The following is a 19253-nucleotide window of genomic DNA, read 5'->3' as shown; positions in this document are numbered from 1 at the left end:
CCTGCACCCCTACAGCTAGAATGCACTGCACGTGGAGAAAGGCCTGAGGGGGCGGTGGGAGCCCATGCACACACCCACAGCTGTCTCCAAAATAGAGTGCAAGTTACCAGTGAAACTTGTCCCAAAGGTAGATACTCAAACACTGCAAGACAATAAGAATCCATGGAGGAGCCTGGGCCAGGACAGAGCCATCACACAACTAGAACACAGGCCCTGACGGCTGCCTCCTTCCCACCCATCCCAGCTCATGAGTCTAAGGATTTCCAGAATCTCAGCCTTCCTGGAAAGACTGGGAGCTGCTCCCCACAGGCCAGGGATGGACAGGGCATGGTGAAGAGGGGGTACCGAAGGCCAACGTGAAGACAGAGGCCATGAGGTACCTGGAAAGGATACAGGAAAGAGGGGCTAAATCAGCTGCTCCCCTACCTTAGCCAAACCTGTGAAGAGAGGCTGACAGGTGGCAACTGAGGTGGTGAGCAAAGTGTGACTGACCAGGTTCCAGGGTGCCTCTGTGATGGTTTCCTTCTCCTGGGGGACGAGAAGGGACTAACGCCTAGCTCTCATTCCCAGGGTTCAGGCTGTGGACCATGCCCCATCAGCAGCCTGGAGAGAGAGGGGCAAACAAAAGGAGTGTCATGGGGAAAGGCTGTGCCAGAGGACAAGAGGGGGTCAACGAACAGTGAGGGTTGGTTAGGGACCCTCAGCACTGCCCTTTTCCCACCCTCAGGGAGCTGTGGAAGGCTGAGAGGCCTGAGGAGGCCGTGACGGAATGGGGGTGTGGGTGAGGGCCCAACACAAACTGAGTTGCAAAGGCCAGGCTACTAGAGAAGTGCACAACTTGTTTTAGACCCCTTCCTTCCCTTGTATGGCCATCACGCATACTCGCCTTGTGAAGCTCACTGCTCTCCTAGCCCCCAAGGCCAGACTTCAGTCTCAGAGCTCTGAGGTAGGCAGGGTGCAGAGGGAGCTCGACCTCCAGGCTCCACCTTGGCCAGCCCTCTTTCTCTGAGGCTTGATTCATTTTTAAACCCTTCCAGAAAACTGTTATCTAAAAGAAAAGAAATACCTAGGAATAAATTAAACAAGGGAGGTGAAAGACTTGTACATGGAAAACTATAAAACATGACAGAAAGAAATTCAAAAGCTCTAAATAAACGGAATTCACCTCAGAACAAAGGCCTGGAGATCTACTTCCAAAAGTCCCACCTATTGAAAGCCCTGCAAAGTGCAGTTCTACTCTGTAACATACCAGGTGGTCATGAGTCAGAATCTATTCAAAGGCTTTTGTTCTTCTTTCACCTTTTTAATTGAAGTAAATTAGAAGACATACTGTGTTCATGGCTTAGAAGACTTACTATTGTTAAGATGTAAATAGTACCCAAGTGACCTATTAATTCACTGCAATCCCTATCGAAATTCTAACAGCCAAAAGTAAATCCTGAAATTCATATGGAGTTGCTAGACGAGATGAATCAACCCAAAGCATTCTTAAAAAGAGGAACAAGGTAGGACAACGCACACATCTGTATCAAAAAATGTACTGTAAACTACAGTGATCCAAACAGTTCTGGTACAAGGATAGACATAAATACCAATGGAATAGGACTGAGAGTCCAGAATAAACCTATACATTTACGGTCAACTATTTATCACAAAGGTGAAAAATTTATTCTGTGAAAAAAACAGTCTCTTGAACAAATGGGGCTGAGAATACTGGGTCTCCACATGCAAAAGAATGAAGCTGGACCCAGACATCACATCATATATGAAAATTAACTTAGAATAATTACCATATATAAACTAGAACTTTAAAACTTTTAGGGTAAAAACATATGGGTAGTGTTTCAGGAAATAGTTTTTGACAATAGATTCTTAGCCATGACATCAAAATCATGAGCAATGAAAAAAAATAATCAATTGGACTTTATCAAAATTAAAACTTTTGTGCACTGAACTTCATCAAGAAAGGGAAGATACAACCTACAGACTGAAGAAAATATTTAGGAATTATGTATCAGATAATGGTTTAATATCCAGAATATATACATAATTCCTACAACTCAACAACAAAAAGATAAACAACACAATATAAAATGGTCAAAGGATCTGAACAGGTATTTCTCCAAAGAAGACACACAAACGGCCAATAAGCACATGAGAAGGTGTTCAAAATCATTAGTGCTTAGGGAAATGCAAATCAAAACAGAACTGAGATGCCACTTCACACCTACTAGGATGGCTATTATTAATGGTAGCATTTTAAAATGGTACTGCCTCTACGGAAATCATTTTGGAGATTTCTCAAGAACTTAGGAGGCGTTGGTGGTTCAGTGGTAGAATTCTCACCTTCCACGTGGGAGACCCGGCTTTGATTCCCAGACAGTGCACCTCACATGGAGCCACCACGTACCTGTCAGTGGAGGCTTGGGGGATCCTGTGATACTCAACAGGTTTCAGGGGAGCTTTCAGAGTATGATGGGCTGGGAAGAAAGCCCTGGTGACCTACTTCTGGAAATCAGCCAACTGAACATCCTGTGAATCGCAAGGGTCCATTTAATTCTGTAGCCCATGGGGTAACTAAGTCAGGGCCAACTCACACGCTAACAGCAGCAGCAGAACACACACAGGGAAACACATCATGTCTATTTGGGAATTGGATTACATGAAAGAACTACTCTTAATTATGTTAAGAGTGATAATTACACCTACTGCTATGTCTTGGAAGAAGTACAGCCAGAATGCTCCTTAGAAGCGAGGGTGCTGAGGCTTTGTCTCACATACTTTAGCCATACTCTGGGGAGGGATCAATTCGTGCCGAAGGACATCACGCTTGGCAAAGTAGAGGGTCAGTGAAAGAGAGGCAAACCCTCAACGAGATGGACTGACACAGGGCCTGCAACGATGGGCTCAACCATAGCAATCTTAGTGAGGATGGAGCAGGATCAGCAGTGTTTTGGTCTGTTGTACATGGGGTCGCTATGAGTCTGAACTGACTCCACAGTACCTGACAACAATATGATATATTCTTATATGAACACAGTGAAGAAGGGTCTACAGTATCACAAATTCTTAAGAGTAATAGTAATATAGACCTTAGGTGTGGGTCTTGAGCTTAAACACCAGGATTTTACTGTCCCTGCTAAGAACTATAGGGAAATGCCACAGGGCCTGTGGAAATAGAAAGAAGGAAGGGAGACAGCCAATTCAAAGTTTACTTATAAAGAGAAGATCAACTGTACTCTCTCCCTCTCATCTGCAATGAAGGAAGGTTTTCGTGACATTTTTTTAAGGCACAAAATTAACAATCCATTCACAATCTCTCAACACAAAATAACAACCTCATGGGTCAGGTGGGAATGTTTTTCCTTGTGAGTGACAAAACACCTGGAAAACTGAAACACCTAAGAACTTTATCATTTTATCTCCTCCTATAACACGAAGTTCCAGAGGTTACAGCTCAGGACGAGACAGGTGCTCTGTGAAGTAATCAGTGAGGCAGGCTCCCTCCTTCTGCCTAGTCTGTCTAGGTTACCACACAACCCGCATTCTCACTGTGGTGAGCTACCTGGCTGCTGTATGAGACAGAAGAAGACTGGAGGAGGAGGGGAAAAGCCTACTTGCCCTTCTTAGGCTTTGCATTTTTTCCATGGTAAAGTAGGATACCCAGTGACTTTGTCTACATTATTGGCAACTTCTGTGTGGAATAGCCACCCTTATTATAACAGAAAACGGGGAGGTTGATAGTTCAGAAGTAAAACTCTCACCTCTGACATAGAAGATCCAGCTTCAATTCTAGGCCAGCATACCTCACGCTGAGCCACCACCCCTTGGTCAGTGGGGACCTGCATATTGCTATGATCCTAAACAGATTTCTAGGGAGTATCTGGACCAAGAAAAACTAGGAACAATGGCCTGTCAATCTACATCTAAACTTAAAAAATGGTCAAGGGACTTAGACATTTCTCCAAAGAAGATAACAAAATGCGCAAGGAACATATGCAAAAATGCTCTCCGTCATCTAGTCACAGGGAAAATGTAAATCAAAACAACATGAGATAACATTTCACACTCACTTGGATCACTCTTATCAGAAAAATGGAAAAGAAGGGTTGGTGAGGATGTAGAGAAATTGGAACCCTCACACACTGTGGGTGAGAATGTAAAACAGCATGAACACTGTGGAAAACAGTTTGGCAATTCCTCAAAAAGTTAAACATTAAAATTACCATATGACCCAGACACTCCACTCCTAGACTGGCAGTTTAAACCCAACCAAAAGACTTGAAATCAGGGATTCAAAAAGATACTTGTAAACCAATGCTCACTGAGAAATTATTCACAATAGTCAAAAGGTAGAAACAACTCAAGTACCCATTAACAGATGAATGGACTTAAAAAAAAAAACACATACCATGAGATACTGCTCAGGCATAAAAGAAATTCTGTTCATGCTTCGCCATGGATGAACCTTGAAAACATGATGCTAAGTGAAATCAGGAAGACACAACAGGTCAAATATTCCACAATATAACCTACATGATACAAGCAGAACAGGCAAAAACATAGAGACCAAAGTTTATTAGTGGCTGCAGGGACTTCTTGAGGAGAGAATGAGGAGTTACTGCTAAAGGGGTACGGACTATCTGTGAGGAATGATGAAGAAGTTTTGGAATCAGATGGTGGACTTGGCCACATACCATTGTTAATGTATTTAATGTCACTAAACTGCACACTTAAAAATGGTGACAACAGCAAAATTTTAGTTATATATATCATACAATATTTTTGTGTAAAAAAAGGGACCCCTGCACTCTTCCACCTAAATGCTAAGGGATTATTTTAAAGATGCAGGCCTATATGCACTCTTCTGTGAACTACTAAATCAAAAACCACAGGGAAATAACCAGGACAATGGGTTTGAAATGCTGGCCACAGATTTTATCCACACTCAAGTTCTGGAACCACCATGAATTCAGGGCAGATCATTTGAAGAAAGGGGAAGGTAGAAGACCAGATGCCATGTTTTAAAGCTCTTCAGATCCGAACCAACAAAACCTCAATCATTCACATAAAGAAGGAAATGGAAACTCGATCAAAAAAAGGCAGGGGCTCTCAAAAGACTCAAAATGGAAAATGCAAAGACATCCAAGGGCAGATCCTGGCTTCTCCCACCTCACCAGGTAGACCAGGTTCCTGTAGTTCTCCAACATTATGCCCCTTTACAAAGCCCGCTAAGCAGGAACCAAGCATACGCCTCCTTCTGGAGGAAATCTAGGGACAAAGCCTTGTGTATCAATGGTAGCTAACATGAAAAACACATTTTCCAATGGTTCATGGAGCGGTGTTGGTGGTGGGGGGTGTTCTTATTTGCACATAATATGAGGGGAAGCAAGAGGTATACGACTCAGTTTCGATTAAGGAGTATGGATGGGTCCATATAAGATAATTTTGAGCAAGTTATATAGGCCTAATTTTAACCTATGATTAAAGCACAAACAGCAAAGTTTACTAGTTGCTACCAGGTACTCAGGCGAGGAGAGAACAGGAAGTTATTGCCTGAGTGACACTAAAGATATGAGATCCACTGTAGACTTTATAATTGTGTGGAGGATAAAACAAAAATAGAAATGAAAACTCAATTCAACCAGTGGTTTTCTTAACCAAGGTTGCTAACCAAAAGTTCAACAGTGCAAATCTAAAAGCCACTCCTTGGAAAACCCATGGGGCATTTCTCTTCTGCCCGCTAGGGTCGCTATGAGTCAGATTTGACTTGAAGGCAATGGGTGTGGCTTTTTGGTTTTGGTATCCACCAAGTGACGTATAATTTCTCAGATGAACCAGACAAGAAGTCATCCCATTAGGGATGACAAACCGTCAATAAGAGTCTTTAGATAAACGTTAGGATCTAACCTTGTGATCATAACGGAAATGATCTGTTCTCACTTGACAGAGAAGAAAACTGTCTCACAAAATCTAACTTGCCTTGAGTCAAGCATCTTAATAACTGGCAGGATGCAGAGGGCTGGGTTCTAGAATTGAACCCAAGGAATCAAAACATCAATAAAATATACACTATTGAAATGACACTGACAGACGGTTTCCTAACTAAAGCAACTTGAAACACGTTAAAAAGCAACAACAAAGAATTACGAGGTCACCATGTATGCACATGGAAACCCCGGTGCCACAGTGGTTAAGTGCTACGCCTGCTAACCAAGACGTCAGCAGTTCGAATCCGCCAGGCGCTCCTTGGAAACTCCATGGGGCAGTTCTACTCTGTCCTTTACGGTCGCTATGAGTCGGAATCGACTCAATGGCAGTGGGTTTTGGGATATATGTGCACACATATGCATATACAAATTAGTTTCTACTTTTGCTACTACTATTTTTTAAAACAAGAGTCCAGGAATTGATAAGAATACCAATTCAGATGTTTCAACAAATGGATGCAGTGCTAGACACGCTCACCAGTATATGCCACAAAATGTGGAACAAAGCTACCTGGCCAACTGACTGGAAGACATACATAGTTGTGCCCGTTCCAAGGAAACATAATCCAACAGAATATGGAAATTATTGAACAATATCAATACTATCACACACAAGTAAAATTCTGCTGAAGATAATTTAAAAATGGTTGCAGCAATACATTGACACGGAGCTGCCAGAAAATTCAAACTGGATTCAGAAGAGGATGTAGAGCGAGGGATATCATTGCTCATGTCAGATGGCTATAGGCTGAGAGCAGAGGATACCACCAAAAAGATGGCTTCCTGTGTTCTACTGACTATGCAAAGGCATTTAACTGTATGGATCATAAGGAATTATGGATAAAAAAAAAAAAAAATTTTTTTTCTTTTTTTTAACACTGCAGAAAATGGGAATTCCAAAACACTTAACTGCTCTCATGCAGAAGCTGTACGCTGACCAAGAGGCAGTTGTTTGAACAGAATAAGGGGATACTGCATGGTTTAAAATCAGGAAAGGTGTGCATCAGGGTTGTATCCTTTCACCACACTTATTCAATCTGTATAACCCACTGCCGTCGAGTCAATTCCCACTCAGAGCGACCCTATGATGATATTCAATCTGTATGCTGAACAAATAATCTGAGAACCTGGACTATATGAAGAAGAATGTGGCCTGAGAATTGGAGGAAGAATCATTAACAGTCTGCGGTATGCAGATAGCAAACCTTGCTTGCTAAAAGTGAAAAGAACTTGAAGCACTTACTGATGAAGATCAAAGACCACAAGATAAATGGAGAAAAGATTGAAGTTGTCAAGGGTTTCATTTTACTTGGATGCACAATCAACACCCATGGGAGCAGCAGTCAAGAAATCAAGAGACTCATTGCATGGGGCAAATCTGCTACAAAACACCTCTTTAAAGTGTTAAAAAGCAAAGATGTCACTGTGGAGGCTAAGTTGCTTCTGACCCAAGCCATGGTATTTTCAATTCCCTCAAATGCATGTGAAAGCTGGACAATGAATAAGGAAGACTGAAGAAGTGATTCATTTAAATTATGATATTTGTGAAGAATAATGAATATACCATGGACTGCCAGAAAACGAACAAATCTATCTTGAAAGAAGTACCGTCAGAATGCTCCTTAGAAGCGAGGAAGGTAAGACTTAGTCTCATGTACTTTGGACATATTACCACGCGGCACCAGTCCCTGCAGAAGGACATCATGCTTGGTAAAGTACAGGGTCAGCGAAACAGAAGAAGACCCTCAATGAGATGGACTGACACGATGGCTCCAACAATGGGCTCAAACATAGCAATGACTGGGAGGATGGTGCAAGACCAGGTAGTATTTCCTTCTGCTGTGCATAGGGTGGCTAGGAGTCTGCACCAAACTGACAGTGCCTGACAATAAAAAGAAGAACATTTTTACTACTTTCAACATGATTTTGGAGCCCTGGCGGCACAGCATTTAAGAGCTCACCTGCTAAACAAAAGGTCTTCAGTTCAAATCCACTAGTTGCTCCCTGGAAATCCTATGGGGCAGTTCTACTCTGTACTATAGGATCACTAGGAGTCAGAATTGACTCCATGGCAATGGGTTTGGTTTATTTTTAACATGTAGTTGCTGTTGTTATCAGCTGTGGTCAAGTCAATTCCGACTCCTAGTGACCCCATGTGACAGAGTACAACTGCCCCATAGGGTTTTCTAAGCTGTAATCTTTATAGAAGTAGACTGCCAGGTCCTTCTCCTACAGGGCAGCTGGGCAGGTTAAACCACCAGTCAGCAGCTGTGCGTTTAACCATTCCACCACCAGGGCTCCTCATTCACACGATAGTGTAAAAATATTTAATGCCATGGGGAAAATACATAAAACTTATTCATGAAATGAGGTCTTTTAAAGAAACCTACGGTGCACCCAAACCAACAGCAAAATTAACCAAAAAAAGAGCAGTGGTCTCTCAATGATGGATTTTCTAGCTAGATTTTCATTATCATTTTCTGTTGATGTTTTTCAGTATTTTAGTACAATGGACACGTTTAAGTACTGCTTCTTTAGCAGAGAATGTGATCTCACCTAAAGAGAGCACTCTGGCGGCTGGGCAGCACAGTCAAGTGCTGACTACTAGCCAAAAGGTTGATGGTTTGAACCCACCCAGAGGTTCCTTGGAAGATATGCCTAGCCATATGATTTCGAGAAGTCACAGCCTTGAATATCGTATGGAGCAGCTCTACTCTGCAGGATGGGGTCAACATGAGCCAGAATGGACTTAATGGCAACTAACAACAAAAAAGAGAGGTCTGCCCTTTGCCCTGGCTCCTGGGAGGTAATCCCTAAACCCTTGGTATTTCCAGAGTGATAGGACTGTCTTTGTGTTTACTGGTGGGCCCCTTGGTCCACATGTGATTAAACCCATACCAAACCCATTGCCGTGAGTTGATTTCGACTCATAGCGACCCTACAGGACGGAAAAGACTTACCCCATAGGATGTCCAAGGAGAGCCTGATGGATTTGAACTGCTGACCTTTTAGTTAGCAGCTGTACGTCTTAAGCACTACGCCACCGAGGTTCCCCCATATGTGATAGTTAGAGGTGGAAACTGGTCATGTGATTAGAGAGTTGGGGCTTGTGTTAATACTAGACAAATATGTACAGACAAATGAGAGCCAACTGCAGGAGGAAACACACAGCCACCCAGAGGGGGTCAGGTGGTGAGACCAGCTGTGTGGAAATTAGATGGGGTTTCTTTGATTACAAAGCTGCCCTTTAACATTCAACAACCAAAACAAAGAAATGATTGTTTATTACTCACAGGGCCTGGAGAAACACACACTGGAGTGCCACAGAGTTCACATGAGAGCCAAAGAAGTGGAGAATCAAAGACAGTGCAGAGAGACCTGGGCTCTGCCTTTAACAGGGTTCAAGGGGGTGGAGTACACTTTCTTTCATGAGCTTAGTGACTATTGGTTAATTTAAAACACGTGGCAGGAAACCTGGGGGTCTGGGGACGCGAATGTGGCAGAGGGCATGCGTTCCTCATCTGGGTTCCTGGATGTGACATGTGGGCAGGGAAACAGAGACCTAGTGAGGAGAGGAACTTCCTCTGGATGATTATCTGGGATTATGTACAGGGGTGTGAGGGTGAGTTGATTAGGAAGGCAAGCAGACCTGATCTTTAGAAATAAGTAATATTTCAGCACAGGCTGGAAGGAAAGGGATGCCGAGGCATTTACAAAATGGGAGTTTGGGTTTCTCATGACAGGGCTTTGGGCCCCAAGATACCAGGCTGATTTAGGGGATGGGAGGCAAGTGGAGGGCTGGAGTTCAGCCCCATGAGCAACAATTCAATCAGTAATGCCTATGTGACGAATACTCAAAAAAAATTCTGGACACTGAGGTTCATGTGATCAGCTAGGGTTGGCAATAACCCATGGGTATTGTCACCATCAATGCCACTGATCACATCCTAAGGACATGGAAGCTTGGTATTTGGAACCGTTCTGTACTCTGCCCTATGTGTCTTTTCTTTGGCTGGTTCTCATTTCTATGTTTTCCCCGTAAAAATGTGATCGAGAGTATAATCACTCCCAGTAAGTTCTGAGAGTCTTTCTATATGGAACCTGAGGGTGGTTTTGGTAAACTCCTAACTTGCAGTTGGTATCAGATGTCTTGCAGATTTGGCAGTCTGGAGGACAATACCCTTAACGTCAAGTTTCCCTAACTATGGCAGTACTTTAACTCCAGTAGTACTTAATTTAATTATCTTCTAAAAAAAAATAATAAAGGAAGATTGCTCTTGGGACATCTGTGTGCATTACAAAGGAAAGCAACATGACTGCCCATTAGAGCATCCTTACTGCAATAAGAACTTACAGTGAACAAACAGTGCCTTCATTATCTACGAAGAACATAGCCAAGAAAACCTATGGAACAGTCCTCTGTAACACATGGGTTTGTCATGAGGCAAAATCAACTCAATGGCAACTAACAAAAGGGAAAAGGCAACATGAAGATAAACTATTCAAGTCTATGTATGCACATAAAAACCTATGCTGAAAACATGACTAAATAGAAACACCCATATAAACGAAAAATTCATTAATCATTAAGCTTCAAGGGAAAAATTAAAAACAATTCCCAGTGAAATCACCATGTCTATAATGCAATAAAATGTTAAGAATATTGAGAATTTAGTATATCTAAATTAGTGAACAAGGAGCCCTGATGGCACAATGGTTAAACACTGGTGACTAAATGAAAGGATGGGCATTTGAACTCAAGACCTGGCAATCTGCTCCCATGAAGACTGTTGTTGTTGTTAGATGCCATACAGTACATTCTGACTCACAGCAACCGTATCTACAACAGAATGAAACACTGCCTGGTCCTGCATCATCCTTACAATTGTTGCTGTTTGAACCCATTGTTGCAGCCACTGTGTCAATCCATGTCGCTGAGGGTCTTCCTATTTTTCACTGACCCTGTACCAAGCATGACGTCCTTCTGCAGGGACTGGCCCCTCCTGATAACATATCCAAAGTACGTGCCCATAAAGATTACAGCTTAGAAATTTCTATGGGGCAGTTCTACTCTGTCACACAGTGTCATCAGTCGGAATCAACTTGAGGACACCTAGCAACAACAAATTAGTGAATACAAACTGAACCTTTATCAAAGACATTTGGATACACTGACTGAACACTCATCAAATATGGCCCTGTAATGAGTCATAAAGAAAATGTCAGCTAATTTCAAATAAGATGATATCTCACCGTATTTAACAATTCTCCTACTTCTGGATATTGTGTTGTCTTCAATTAGAAATAAAGCTATGAAACAATCTTGCTTTTTTTTAAAAAAAAAAAAAAGAAAATCGGGAGGCCACAATTCTTGCAGTGAAATCAAAATGAAAGTAAACAAAAGTCAGACAGTGCAAGCGAAACGAAACACATTAAAAAGCGAAAACAGTTTATATACATAGGCGTGATTACAAAAACGCTTTTTATAATCTATGTGAAAAGTGGAAAACGACCAACTTAAAGTCATTGTCACCACTAAGAATCAAAGTATTCAACCAGGGAACATGCTCAAAGCAATGATCTTGAAATAATTGTATCTTTGAAAACAAAACCTTACAAGAAAATTAAAAACCCACTGCCCTGGAGTGGATTTCCTCTCAGGGCGACCCCACGCGTTACAGAGCAGAAATGCAGGACAGGGTTTTCTTGGCTGCAATCTTTATAAAAGCACAGGCGTCTCCCGCAGTGTCACCTGCCAGTTCAAATCGCCATCCATTTTTTTAGGTTAGTACACCAGCAAAGGAAACCCTGGTGGCTTAGTGGTGGAGTGCTAGGTTGCTAACAAAAGGGTCAGCACTTCGAATCCGCCAGGCGCTCCTTGGAAACTCTACGGGGCAGTTCTGCTCTGTCCTATAGGGTCGCTTTGAATAGGAATTGACTCGACGGCACTGGGTTTGGTTTTTTTGGTTGACACCAGCAAAAACCTTAGGGGCCACCCAGAGACGTTAAAAAAAAAAAAAAAAAAAACAAAAAGGAGAGGCGGGGATTGAAACGAAACAGACTGTTCAAGCCTGTAATCCAAAGAAGACAAAACAGAAAAACCCAATTTTCGTATTAAAATGAACTAAATATCAATAAAACCTTAGAGAAATGATAAGCTTCAGGAATGAAAGAAACAGATCACCTGATTGAAAATGACGAGATAAACAAAACTACCTGATTCGCGGCATGGGGCGCGGCCGGCGCCGCCCTGAGAGCCCAGGGGACCGGGCTGGGGGCGCAGGCGACCACCCCGCGGGGCCTCTCCGGGGAGGGGTCGGGGAAGGGCTCCGACAGGAAAGGGGGCAGGTGGGTCACCGGCCGGAGAGGGGGAGGCCGGGCGGACCACTGAGCTGCTTTAACAGGAAACGGACCCGGATCCGGGGCGGGAGCCGGGTGGGTAGGGGTGTTCAAAGTCCGCAGGAACCCCCGGATTCCGAGCGGGAAGGATGGGGCTGGGGGTGGTCGCGAAGCTTGGATTTGAATCAGAAAAAGTCACTCACCTAACCTCCCGGAACTGTCCTCCCAGGGAGCCTCTTCCGTTTGGACAGGAAACGCCGCACCGGGGCGGGGCTACTCGGGGGCGTGGCCTGGAGTGTGAAGGGGTGGGGCGGGAATGTGCAGGGGGCCAGCCTGGCATAACAAAGGGCGGGGTGAGAAGGCGGAGCTGTGAATCGGCGGGGACGAGAAACACAAATGAACGGAGGAGGGCGGAGCAGGGGGTGGGGCCTGCGATGACAAGAGGCAGAGTGGAGCGGATCACATGAACGTAGGCCCAGGAATCCCTTTAAGAGGCCCTCCACGGGTTCCATGTTTTATATGCTACAGCTTGGAAACACTGCTCCAGGTCTAAAACCCAGTAAAAAAATTTTCAGTTTGGATGAACGTTACTTAACTTTGACTTTTCCACTTTTAGTTCTACTTAAGTCTTTATCTGAAGAGCCTAAGGTCATATTACTATTCACAACCTCCAGCAGGTAGGCAGTGTCAACGGTCAGTAGTCATTTAGGCCAGGATAGCTGCAAAAATCTATGCTAGCATCTGTAACTAGCTTCCAGTTAGGTATGCTGGAGTTTTAGGAAACTGTCCCTTCAGGAAGCAGCGTTTCTTCTGTGGTGTCCTGTGGGTTTCTATTATTGGTGAAAGTGAGAGGATTGGGATGCTTCTTTTAGATTCACTGCCTTTACGTCTTTACCTTTGTCCCCAGGTGACAGAATGGGAAGGGTCTTCCTTTCCTAGATCCTAAAACAGGGTCCTCTTTGAATAATGGTGAGGGAAAGAGAGGAGGGTTGGACCAGGGTTGAGCTGGGTCTTATTTGCTGCTTTGGCTTGTGAGCCCACCGTGGTTGACTCTGGAAAGGAACTGAGGCTTTCTTCAACCCCTTCATCCCAGAACAAAATGTTCATGCAGCCTAATCTAGGGAGTATGGCAAGGCTGAGCCTGTGTTTACTGAGTCAGGAAGTTGGGGACAATGTTTATCTTGCTTTCAGGTCCTAGATTTACAGGACTTCATCATCCTGTCCCCGCTGAGCCCTGTCACCCGTCTTTCCACACACCTCACTCTTTACACTCAAAGAGTTCCCTGACTCTGACAGACATGGAGGCTTCCTGAGTGCTAGGTGCCCTGAGGGGTTTACAGCTGTCACTCATTCCCTAAGCGGGTCCCAGCCCAGCCTGACAAGGGGAAGGTGGAGTGGTGGCCCGGAGGCTTCTCCTCAAGGCTTCTGTTCCTTCAGCTCTCAGATATTGGGATGCTCTGTGGGGCCAAGGAGGCTGCCTTATGTTCAGAGAATGAACAGTGATGTCACTGAACAATACTGGAAGTGTTTCTTTAATGTGTGTACAGGCCTAATGCAAGGGTGGATGCCCCATGTAGTATCCCATACTGAGCTGCCACAAGATACAGAGAGCTTCCTGGATGTCTTGGCCCAGAAAGTAGACCTATTGGACACTGAGCCCCCTCTCCCCATTGTGGAATGTGTGGCTTCAGGACGCACGAGAGAGCAGTACAGAGGGGGAAACTCCTGGCTGCACTCTTCAGTGATGAGTTGTGGACAGCAGGCTCTTGGCCCCTCTCATTATTTTGCTTGAGGAATTCCTGACTTATAAGTCGAGTATTATCCTCAGTTTTGTTAAAATTCCTCTTCAGCTGCCTCATCCCCAGGTAGATGAGCTGGTCTTTAAGGTGGTTTTATCTGGAAGACTTCTGAGATCTATTGGAATCAACCCTCTTTTAGATGACAATGCACACCATATGATGGTTTCGTGATTGAAACCAAATACCTGGGAAGGCCATATGTCCTTCATAAATATCTCGATGAGGACATCCTATTGAATTTTCCATCACATTTTCCACTACGTCTATTAGAATGGCTAAAATCTAAAACACTGACAACACCAAGTGCTGGTGAGGATGTGGGGCAACAGGAACTCTCACTCATCGCTGCTGGGTACACAAAATGATACAGCTACTTTGGAAGACAGTCCAGCAGGTTCTTCAAAGCTACACATAGGCTACCCATATGTCTTAGGCTGGATTCTGTAGAAAAGCGAACCAGTGGGGTACACATATATATATATATACATAGACAGGGAGTTTAATCTCAGGAAAATGACTCATGCAATTAAAGAGGCTCGCAAATCCCAAGTGTGTGGGTCAAGCGTCAGGCTGGGGGCTTCTCCTGATTCACGCAGCCACAGGAGCTGATGAACACAAGATTGCCACATCAGTTGGCAGGCTTGCAGGCTGTTGGCTCACGGACTGTGGAAGCTAACAAATTCCAACATGGCATGCAGTACTGGGGGTCAGATGATGATAAGCCAGACATAGGATCTGGAGCGAGCAAGCAAGCTTTGCCAGAACGTCCATATATATATTGTAGGCAGGACACAAGCCTGAAGAAATTCCCCTGAAACTGATTGGCAGATCAAATCAGATAACATCATGGAGGATGACTACATCATTACATAATACCATCATTACATAACTGCCAAACCACAGAATCATGACCCAGCTAAGCTGGCACATAACTTTAACCATGACACCATGTGACTCAGCAATCTTTCCTCTCAGTACTTATCCAAGTAAGTTGAAATGTATGCTCACATAAAAAAGCTGCACAAGTGTTTATAGCAACTTTATTCAAAATTGCCAAAAACTGGAAGCAACCAAGATATCCTTCAGTGGGTGCATGAATTAACAACCTGTGGTACATGTAGATGATGGAATTCCACTAAACAATTTTTAAAAACTGAGTTACGAAGCCATGGAATCCTATGAGTGAACCTCAAGTGTATGTTCTAAGTGAAAGAAGCCACTATATAGAAAAGACAAAACTAGAGACAATAAAAAGATCACCCGTGCCACACATTTGAGGGCAAGAGAGGGAAGGCCTACGCCACTCTAATCCCACATGCCAGGCTACCCCTGTCCAGTATAGCAGGGCGCAGGGCGCAAGTATGCTGGGGAAGGCAAATATCCGGGGAATAGGTTCCTGAGACAGAAAGGGGAGGCTGTGAGGCATCAAAGGTGCCCCTGAGAGGGTCTCCTCCTGGGCATGCACGGCGGGTAAGATGTGACCCCAGCAGGTCTACCTAGTGGGTGTAGGGGCACCGAACACCTGTGGGAAGGCATTAACTATCAGGTCAGGTGGAAGGCTGGCATCTGGCTGGTTATGCACCTCGTCTGTGCATGCTACCTCTCTGCAGAGCCTGGGATACACAGAGCCTGCCCTCACGGGATTGCTCCAGTGGGAGAAGAAAGACACTGAAGAAAACAAAGCTGGCTGGTGGGCAGGAGCACACCTGGGCAGTCAAGGAAGCCTGAGGGTAAATATGATGACTGAACAAAGACTGATGGCTCCTGGGACAGTAAAAGGACTTTCTAGGTGTATGATGCAGCACGTGCAAAGGTCCTGAGGCTGGTATGTGCAGAGTGGATAGGCAGAAAGGAGCTGGCCATTATTCAAAAAGCAAAGGAAAACACACCAAAGACCTCCTGTCCCCCATATCCCCACCCTGTACAGCCGCAACAAGTGCTTAACGCCTTAGTTAGGGTACGTGGGGTCTAGAGACACGTCCACCTCCCATGGCGACCAAGGTCATGCATGACATCTCCCCTGACGCCCATGAACAGTGGGGCGACTCCCCCAAGATGGCACAGTTCTGGGTTCAAAGGTGACATTAGGGCAGTAACTTTTCTTAGTTGGGCCTGCAGATCCCAGGCCTCTGGGGTCTTCAGAGAAGGCATTCATTCACCAAGCTGTTGTCTCTCCCACTGTGGAGGGGCAGGTGCTGGTCAGGAGGCGCTAAGGAGGAGTGCGGGGGCTGTGCCGGACAAGGATCCACACCTCAACATCCTCTTTACAGGTAAGAGGTACATGCCCAGGGTGGAGTCACCTGTCTAGAGACGGTAGGCCTTGGGCCACCCTGACCCTGGCTAGCTGCTTCAGAGCCCAGTGACTCTGGCCAGCCCTGGACGCATCATTTGTCAAGGTGTTCCTCCCCAACACCATACACCTATGTGGTCCTTGGTCCTCCAGGGAACAAGTCCCACCCAGGCCTTCCCCTGCAGGAGCCGCCAAGACAGGCCATAACTGCAGCTTGAAGCTGGGGCCCCTCCCTCCGCAGCGGTCGCCACAGCTGCACAGGAGTGGTGTGCCGTCCCTGTTGGTAATGTTGAAAATGACACCAATATAAATGTACAAATCGCATACGTAGTGCACATAAAACATCTGGTCAGGCAAGGCCAAACTAAGAGCAGTTTACCACGAGGTCGTTGGGCAGGCAGGAAATCTTCAGTGTTACACATCTGAAAACTATTTGATACATTTTCCAAACACCATGTGTATTTATTTCGTCATTTTTTAAATAACATGTTTTTGTGTATGCAACAGGTTGACTTCTGAAAGCAGCGTTTTTGATTAAAAAAAAAAAAAAAGCAGCAAAAAATCAAACTCTTGGCGGTGAAGTGGATTCCGACTAATACTGACCCTATAGGACAGAGTAGAACTGCCCCATAGGGTTTCCATGGAGCGCCTGGTAGATTACAACTGCTCGCATTTTAGTTAGCAGCCTTAGCTCTTAACTACGAAGTCACCAGGATTTCCGTTTTTGATAAAGATTCACTAATAAGGGCCACTTCAGCACATAACAGGATTGGGCCAGCCAAGGAGACTTAAGTGGTGGGCTGGGACCTGCGTGGGGTGGGTGGTGGAGGGACTTTAACATCCTCAGCCACCCCTGTCCGGGTGTGGAGTATGGGGTGAGGAAGACTGCTGGAAACGATGGCAAGCACAGGTCTGAACTAGAAAGATGGAAACTCACTCACCGCAAGGAACTTTTACTCATAGTAGACTTCCCAGTTAGCAGGAAAGTGCAGGGAAGCAGGATGTAGGAGGTGTGGTGCAGGAGGCAGGGCTTAGACAGTGACCAGGCATGGGAGGTAGATTGTTTGAATGGGGCGTGGCTGGTGCACAAGCAGGGTGGGGACGGGGGCAGGAACAGCACAGGGTGGGGCCTGATCCTATCTCCAGGCCCCCCTGACTTCCTGGGCCTGCAGGTCATTAAGCTCAACAGGACTTTATTCTCACCCTTCTCATCCACAGGAATCTTTTTGGTGTCCTGTGGATCACAGCTGCTACCTAATGTTTCAAACCGTAGGGTCAAAGACTACTGTTGTGTCGGCCACATCATATTGGAAGCTGAGACATTTTCCTCATCAAAAGGGGAAAAACTATTAATTCAAAGGCCTTTCTGAGGGCAGGTGCAGTCTTCTGAGCTGTGAGGCTGGTGTGACTCAAACATCCAGGTCGTGGAACATCAGAGAGGACGTGATGTGGGGCAGGGGTGGGGTGCTAGGCAGTCCGCAGAAACACTGCCTGTTGAACTATTCTTACCTTCAGGAGAGACTACAGCCCCAGGTAAGCACAGTGCTTGTAGAATGGCGTTTTCCTGAGGGCCACTAAGCCTGATGAGGTGGCCCCTCTACCTGGACAGCAGTGTGAGCCCATGTCTTCCCTGGTGGTAACCGCCCCTCACCCCTCAGGCAGCTCCAATGGCCCCAGTGCAGTGAGCATCCAGCGGCGTGAGTATCCCAACATCTATTTTACCTACAGGCTAAGAGCAGAAACGCGGTGAGATCTCAGAGAGGTGGAGGGGGTGTTTGCATAAGGCTGGGGCTGCATGGGGAGCAGGGCTGAGAGGTGGGGCCAGGTAGCAGTGTCTTAAAGTTAGGGCAGTGAACGTGCCTGAGAGATGTTATTTGTTCACTTTTAAGAATAAAGAAATACAGGCAGAGCAAGTCCAGTAATTTGTTCATGTTCGAATACCTAAGTAAATGGGTTGGCAGGAACTTGACTCCAGGTCTCTGCCAGGGGAAATACAGGAGTACCCAGGCAAAAAGGGGACTCATAGCCGCAAAGGAAAAGGGGTCCAAGACTTACATCCTGCCACTGGGAACCCTCCTGTGGGGTCCTTTACCTCTCTCCTCTCCATGGGCAAAGACCTGAGGGCCCCCAGAGGTCAGGAATCCTTTGTCCAGACTTAATCAAATCCAGGTATTTAAAAGCTGTGGGTCTCCACAGCACTTTAAATCACACACCTAGAAATGTGATCCTGTCAGGGCCATGTGGGGTTTGACAATTACATCTGCACAGTTGGAACCCTGGGTTTAAAAGTGAAAGTCTCAACAGTAACTGAGAAAATACGAGTTTTATGCTACTTTGAGGTGGTTATTATTACTACATTTAAACCAAAAAAGCAAAAAGAAAACCCCAAACTCGTTGCCATGGAGTCGACTGAGACTCACAGCAACCCTATAGGACAGAGTAGAACTGCCCCGTAGGGTTTCCAAGGAGCGGCTGGTGGGTTTGAACTGCTGACCTTTTGGTTAGCAGCCGTAGCTCTTAACCACTGTGCAACCAGGGCTCCTAAAACAGAGATTTTAACTAAATATCCCTTTTTTGTCCCCCCTTCAGACACCCTGTGAATGAAACAAGTGCTTAGACACAGAAGGATTTAAGAATGGTTAACAAAATCAATAGCATAATTTAATGGAGACACTGAGAACCGCAGATCTGTGGCTGAGAAATTCCAACCCCTTCTGGCTCTGTGTCCTTTCTCAGAGCCTTTGTTGTTAGCTGCCCATTAGGCTCTACCCCATGGCAATCCTATATATAACAGAATGAAAAGTTGCTCGGTCCTGTGCCATCTTCACTATCATT

At 45.2% G+C, this 19253-nt stretch overlaps 1 protein-coding gene across 5 annotated transcripts in view; it reads right to left on the bottom strand.

Moving 5' to 3' along the window:
* LOC100674189 (zinc finger protein 91-like) overlaps positions 1-12570 on the bottom strand; it is a 51645-nt gene extending 39075 nt beyond the window's left edge. The window contains exons 1-3 of one of the 5 annotated variants that reach the window (XM_064279431.1): positions 12533-12570; positions 887-1066; positions 427-603 (exon numbers count right to left, since the gene is read on the bottom strand). The gene's annotated coding sequence lies outside the window, so the exon portion shown is untranslated. Of the gene's footprint in view, positions 1-426; positions 604-886; positions 1067-4411; positions 7678-12532 lie in introns of those variants that run through there. The other 4 variants (XM_064279433.1, XM_064279432.1, XM_064279434.1 and 1 more) reach the window with 4 other exon arrangements.
* Between the last annotated feature and the right edge of the window lie 6683 nt (positions 12571-19253).

The sequence above is a fragment of the Loxodonta africana genome, chromosome 2 (genome assembly GCF_030014295.1).
Source record: "Loxodonta africana isolate mLoxAfr1 chromosome 2, mLoxAfr1.hap2, whole genome shotgun sequence".
NCBI lineage: Eukaryota > Metazoa > Chordata > Mammalia > Proboscidea > Elephantidae > Loxodonta > Loxodonta africana.
This window is presented reverse-complemented; position numbering and strand designations above follow the sequence as displayed.